Here is a 7,089-nt window from a genome sequence, read left to right as displayed (position 1 = left end):
CCGGGGTTGGGGGCGAGCGCCGGGGTCGGGGGAGAGCGCCGGGGCCGGGGTCGGGGGCGAGCGCCGGGGCGCGGCGGTGCGAGGGGGGAAGAGAGAGTGGGGATTTGGGGGGAAAAGAGGTGGGATGAAGCAGGGAGAGTGAGAATGTTTGGTTAGGTGGACGTAGCAGTAGCGCATTTAGACAAAACTCGCTGCTACTACCTTCACTAGTTGTAGCGGTTTAGACAAAATGCGCTGCTACTACCTTAACTAGCTGTATCGGTTTTATAAGGAAATCGCTACTGCTAGCTTGACTGTAGCGGTTTTATAAGGAAATCACTACTCCCAATTTTCCTTTTTCTTTTCCTCTATTTTCTCCCACTTTTATTTCCTGAGAGCAGTGAACGAAGGGAAGGCGATATATATTGCATCATTTGGCGGTTAAATATGTATACAAAATAGGAACATATATATTACATCATTCGACCCATGCATAATAATGGCTAAGTGTGTATACAAAATAGGAACATATATATATATATATATATATATATATATATATATATATATATATATATATATATATATATATATATTACATCATTTGACCGATAACATACGGTTCCTCAGTGCTGACGTTTTCGTTTTTGAGTCAGCTTCTTTCTCTTCTGGTTCGTCGAACAATAATTGAGCCCCTCATTGTGACTTTGCCTTTTCCATGGAGTACAATTTTTCTTAGGTAATGTAGTATTGATTCTTCTTTTGACGTATACTTCATCGTCATCGTCATCTTCCCTCATTGGGTTGTCGTACTGATCATAGTCTTCCTCGTTGGTGACTCCATCCATTCCAATGATGTTCCTTTTGCCTCTCCTCATGACAACACGACTGGGATTGCATGGGTTGGTTATGAAGAAGCATTGTGTCATGTGCTTAGCGTGTACCCATGGCTCGTTTTTGGCGATAGCATTCACGGTAGCGCTCTTGGCGTCGGGTATAGTCATGGTAGTGAAAATCTGGTTTTCTCTTTCGACATTCCTAGCCCATCTGACACGGAACATCGTCGTGTTGTGCAGTCCAGAGTAGTCAAGCTCCCAGATCTCCTCGACCCTTCCATAAAATCGTTCAGTTGCGCCGTTGTCACTGCCGGTCATGCATTCCACCATCACCCCTAAGTTCTGATCATCATTGTCCATATCTTTGGCCTCCGTGTAGAACGTGTATCCGTTGATATCATATGCCTGATAGGTTACGAGGTTGGGCGAGGGGCCATGTGCTAAGGCGTATATGAGAAATCCGTCCTTAGAGCCCTCCTCCCGGGGATTAGCAATAATATGCTCTTTGAACCAATGCAGGAAAGTGGAGTTGTGCTCTCTAGTAACTTCAGCCTCCGTCCTACATACCCCACGGTCACGATACTTCTTTGCGATAATTTCTTTGTGCAGTGCCACGAAAGGATCTACCTCGTCTAGGTGTTGTAGAACTACCAGGTTTGTTCTGTCAAAGTCGCTACATCGATCTGAGTATGCCACGTGCAGTTCCCTGGGACCGTTGCAGTGACCTTCTCCTTCGAGCCTCCCATCGTGCTTGTTAACGGGCAAACCAACACTAACACCAGGCGGCTGGTCTGCGCCATATAGAAAATTCTCATAGAAACAGATGCACTCTTGTGTCACATAGCCCTGGACGATGCTTCCATCCGGACGGGACATGTTACGAATGAATCCTTTGATGATCCCATTCATCCTCTCAAACGGCATCATGTTGTGCTGGAATGATGGCCCCAGGTCTATTATTGTGGCACCCTGGCTCAGAGAAAACTGGAACGCCCCGTATTCCAGCCCAGAGATCGAGGAGAAGTCTTCTGGAATACGGCACTCCTTAGCATAGAACAAACCAGCTCTTTATTATTACATGAATATGAATACAAGGTCTCCGATATTACAATGAATAACATCGGTACAGTGACACTACGCCATCCTCAGTTGCTCTATGCAAGTAGCAGAAACAACTCGAAGCGGCGGAACAACGGTGACAGTGGTGAACTCCACTCCGCAGGGACTCTTGCTGGAACACTTATCCTAGCTCGCACGAACGGAAACCACGACAAGCAAGCAATCAAATCCGGCATGACCTGCAAGCTGGCATGACACGCCAGGTCAGTACATTGAATGTACTTGCAAGCTCACAATAATCCAGAACCATTCAAGACAAACAACAGCATGGCAATTACAGGTAAACAGGAATTATCATGATATCATCAGAAAAACATGGCATGACCAACATAAACATGATGCAACTAACTCAACATGAACATATTAATCCAACAATAATAGCATCCAACATAATAACACTATATGCACCATTTATTCTGCTCGGTTGCCTCGTAACCAACACATGCATCGCTTACCAACCTCGGAGATCACACGATCATCTCAGGATCAAATCAAGCTTGGTATAAACAATACCGTAGCCATCATTAAATAACCACAAGGAGCTTGACTTTTCCCCACGACTCTCATACAACATCAAGAATATACAACAACTCGGTATCCTCGATACCACCGTGATCCTTACGGCGATCACAACCACGACCAACACTGGGTCCCAAACCGTCATCCTTACGGCGATCACAACCCGACCAATACATGGCCCATGATCCTTACAGGGATCACCACCCGTCCAACACTTGGCCAACTTATCTCACTATTATTAAGCAAAAAAATTTATTACTGTTGACTCGTGGTGTGACCTTCTCTCGACATGGGCCCTTATCTGCGCGCGCAGCTATCGATAGATTTAATATACACTCTGCAGAGGTTAGTACACTGTACCCACACTACGGAACCCATGGCCTCACCCTCCCATTCGGGTGGACCAACAGCGTTCCAACAAAACCGATCTATTGTCATGACACTCTCCCGGCCCTTCCGACCCAGACCCCACCGGGCTAGTCCTGGGTGGCCCCGTGTCTACCTCTAGACACCTCTACCACCATCGTGGCCACGATCCACGCTGGGATCCGGTAGCAAAATTAACTTAACAACGGGCTCACAAGGTTATGCTCCGCCTACCTTATCAGGGTAGCACGCGCCCATAACCTTCCCTAAATTGAGGTACCGACCAGAGGCACGACAATAGACCCAGTTAGGACTGTCCCATACCGGTAAGCGTGGTTGCACTGGTTAGCATCGATTCAGCGGCACCATGACTCAGTCAACAGTTGTTCAAGTTTAATTTAATCCGGTTAACTTGAATGCAAATATGCTGAGTCATGATAAAATAACATGATGCCAACTATAATACATGAACATGATATCAACATCAACATGAGAGTATCACATAACTTTCCAACATATCAACAATAAATCATCTCCACTGAGCATGACATACTGACTAGCATGACCATCTCCAACATCAACATGTACTACTAAAAAGCATAAACATATGAAAGATAATACTAGCAGGTATAACATTATCACAGAGTATAAGACAACATAGCATAACAGTGAGCATGCAAATCCGAATATCACCGGAACAACGATAACCATGTTTTCAACAAGCAAATATTTAATAAAGATTCAAGTTGAAAACCTTGGCTACTACATAACTATCATGCAAGTGGGTATTGTGGCTTGCCTGGGGATGAAGAAGGCACCGGGGAAAAGTGCGGTGAAGGCGCGGAAAGAGTCGCCGGAAAACGTTCTCTCTCGGAGGGGGCTGAATAAGGGCAAGGGCATCAAGGTCATTTTCAAAGTGTCAAACCATAGTGAAAACATGGCCAATAGAAAGAGCTTGACAAAACGAAGAAGTGGGCATTGGATTCACCTCAAACGGAGTTACGGATAAAAAGTTATAAGGGATTTACTGTCAGGGACCTATCTGTAAAAAAATGTTTTACAGCCTGGGCCAAAACAGAAAACTGGAAAGCGTATTTGGGGGTTTACACTTCCACTTATCCAGCATGGCAGTGCCGGGGCCGGCTCCTGTGTGGCTGACAGGTGGGTCCCACCTTATCCACTCTTCTCTCTCCTCTCTTCTCTTCTTCCTTTCTCCTCCTTCCCGACCAGAACAAGCAGAGGCGAGGCCGCGCGCGTCACCTGCGACGGGCCGGCCGGCTCCGGCCGTCTCCGGCGAGGACGAAGCCACCGGAGGCTTCGGGACAGAGGCCGCACCCATCCAGGGGCAGCACCAACACCGGGGAGTGCTGCAGCGGCGACCACAGGGAGCAACCGCGGGGCGTGGGCTTCGGCCAAGATGGGGCACGCGACGATGAGGGCTCCGGCGATGAGCGAAGTGGATGGGGAGGACCGCAGGGGACTAGGTGGTGCTCTGGTGGTGGTAGAAGGAGGGGATGGGCTCCGGCTGCGATGAATTTAGCTGGGCTCCGAGGCGGTCATGGCGGCGAGGGGGGGGTACAGAGAGCTCCTTGGGCTTGAGGGGAAGGCTGGGGAGGCTGCTGGAGGTGGGGTGAGGCTGGTGGTGAGATTGAAAGGCTCGGGGAAGGGCTTAAATAGCCGGGCGAGAGGGATGCCGAGATGGCGCCACCGGCGATGCATCTCCGTCGCCGCGGACGCGTGCCCGCATGCATGGGCTTGGGGCAAACAATGAGGGAGGAGTAGGGCAGAGCTCTCACGAGGAGAAGGGGGCCAAGGGGCGCAGGGAGGAAGACGACGGTGACGGGAAGATCCAAATCGCCACTATGCTCTCATGGGCGTGCGGCGCTTTGCATCGGTGAGGATGATGCCGGAGGGGAAGAGGGGTCCATCGGAGTGGCGACGACGAGAGCTACCTACTAGACATGCTCACGGGTGCGAAGACAGTGAGAGGGGGAGGGGCCCGAGCACAAACGGCCACTGGACGCGCTCACTGCATGCAGAGCGCGCCAACGGGTATGCCAAAACGGTGGTCACCACCAGTGTTGGCATGCCCGTGAGGCAAACAGCTGTCACATGATGTCTAGTGGTAAGTCCTTCCTGGGTAGATATCAACTGAGGTGGTAACTAGGTTAAACAGGCTCTGGTCAAAAAGAAGTAACCCTCTGAAGTTTTCTGCAGTAAACTTCATCAGATCAATGAGATCAACTGAGAATTACTGGAGGCCAAAAAACATGTGTGGGATGTTTAGGATAGGAAGGACTACAGTCCTGGGGAGCTTGTGGGGAAATGGACCAAGAATGATTATAGTTGCTTTAGAACTGCACTTTTGGTCAAGAAATGAAGATTATGATGGTGCACTCACATGGAGTGTCCACTAGGCTCAAATTGGCCAAAGCTTAGTGATTTGGTCAAGTGATGATGCTCTAAAAAGATCATGCTAAATGGACAAGCCAAAATAGCACTTGCTTCACAAACATCTCTGCTGACCAGAAACTTGGAAAACTTATGGTGGTCAAATGGATCAATAAAATGATGCCAAAATTGGTGGAGATATGTTTTATGGGTAGTACAATGATCTGGTAATTTATCAGGATTTTTGAAGCAATATAAAATAAACTTGCTTCACAACCTGAAAATTTTGCCAGAAACAAAGATTTGCTCCTGTGCTCACATAGATTATTGGATAGGGCTGCAAATGGGTGGAGGGGGTTAATATGAGCACATTAAGGAGTGTGCAAAGTTTCAACTCATTTGGGTACTCCTAGCTAGTACTTCCTTCACAAAGCTTTCTGTCGGACAGAAACTTCAAAAATTCACTCAGGAAGATTGGCTAGGCAAATAAATTAGAACTTTGCATGAGGCACTTTTTTGGACATATAAACATGCCCAAAAAGGTTTGGAGTCAATAGGAGAAATATAAATGACACTTCCTTCACAAAGTGCCATTCACGGCAGAATAGGAAATGAATTATTGGGGAATTATTTTTGAACATGGCAATGAAAAGTTTTGCCATATTTGATCAAGATATGACCCAAGCAATTTATGAGAATTATTTGGGAATTTTAGGTGTGAGGGAAATATAGGTTGCTTCACAACCTAGGGCACCTGGAGCTATTCCTTTAATAGAAAAGGAATATTCCCAATAAAAAGAATATTGGGATTTGTGCTAGGATGAAAATGACAGGGTCCAGGGAAATATTTGGGAATGACAAGCCACTCTGGAAACAAAGAACAAGTCATCTTCTTCAGTTTCCAGACCACAACGCCACGGAAAAAGAAAACTCAAGCAAAAACCTCGGAAAATCAAAAGAAAAAGAAAGGGCCAAAAATTAAGCTGTCACAAACCTTACCCCCTTAAAGAAATCTCGTCCTCGAGATTTGGTTGCTTAGGGAATAAGTATGAATATTAGGACATAAGGAAACCGTTTCCAACTCGGGTATCCTTTTTCCTTTAGAGTTGTTCCCATTAAATTTTTATCTGACTGGCCCTGGGGTGGTTTGCTTTACTGTATCCACATTCTGACAGATCTTACCTGGCTTGCTCATGCTTATATAGGCTCCAATTTCTTTTTAGATCTACTGACTAGCGGAGTGTGATTTGATTATCACGACTAAAATATATGTCCGTCTCACAAATCCAAAAGTGATTTCCGCTGGGTGTGACACCCGGCACTGACAACCCTTCATGTAATGATGATCAGAATTTTCTGATGAAAACTCAAGCTCTGACTCATTGCATTTAATTTCTCCACTAAATGCAGGTCCTTTGGGTTCCAAACAGCGAGTTAAAACATAACCGTTTCCTGACATATTCTGACTCATCGCAGAAGTTTCTGAATCATCTTAACTGGTTCCATTGTTGTGAGTATCGGATCCGTACCAAATATTTTAATATCTCCTGTGGTGGCCAGCATAAAGGGTTTGGCTTGTATGATAATATCTGCAGACTTGGCTGACGGTGGTTCTGACGGAAAAGTTTTGTTCACGACAGGCTATCCATGATGATTCATATAAGTGAGGACGCAGGCTTCCAGACTGTTATTCCTCATGCCGATTCCTCATGCCGTAGGCATATTCATGCGGATCAATAGTGACCTAGACTATCCGGGGGATCTGCACCATGGGGGTCGTGCAACAATTTTCATTCCTGCATCACTGGTCTTGCTCCTTCATTATTTTATTCTTGGTCTGGATCCTTGGCCGAAAGAGTTGGGCCATATTGCTTCTTCG

The sequence above is a fragment of the Triticum dicoccoides genome, chromosome 5B (genome assembly GCF_002162155.2).
Source record: "Triticum dicoccoides isolate Atlit2015 ecotype Zavitan chromosome 5B, WEW_v2.0, whole genome shotgun sequence".
Classification (NCBI taxonomy): domain Eukaryota; kingdom Viridiplantae; phylum Streptophyta; class Magnoliopsida; order Poales; family Poaceae; genus Triticum; species Triticum dicoccoides.
Note: the sequence above shows the minus strand (reverse complement) of the source record.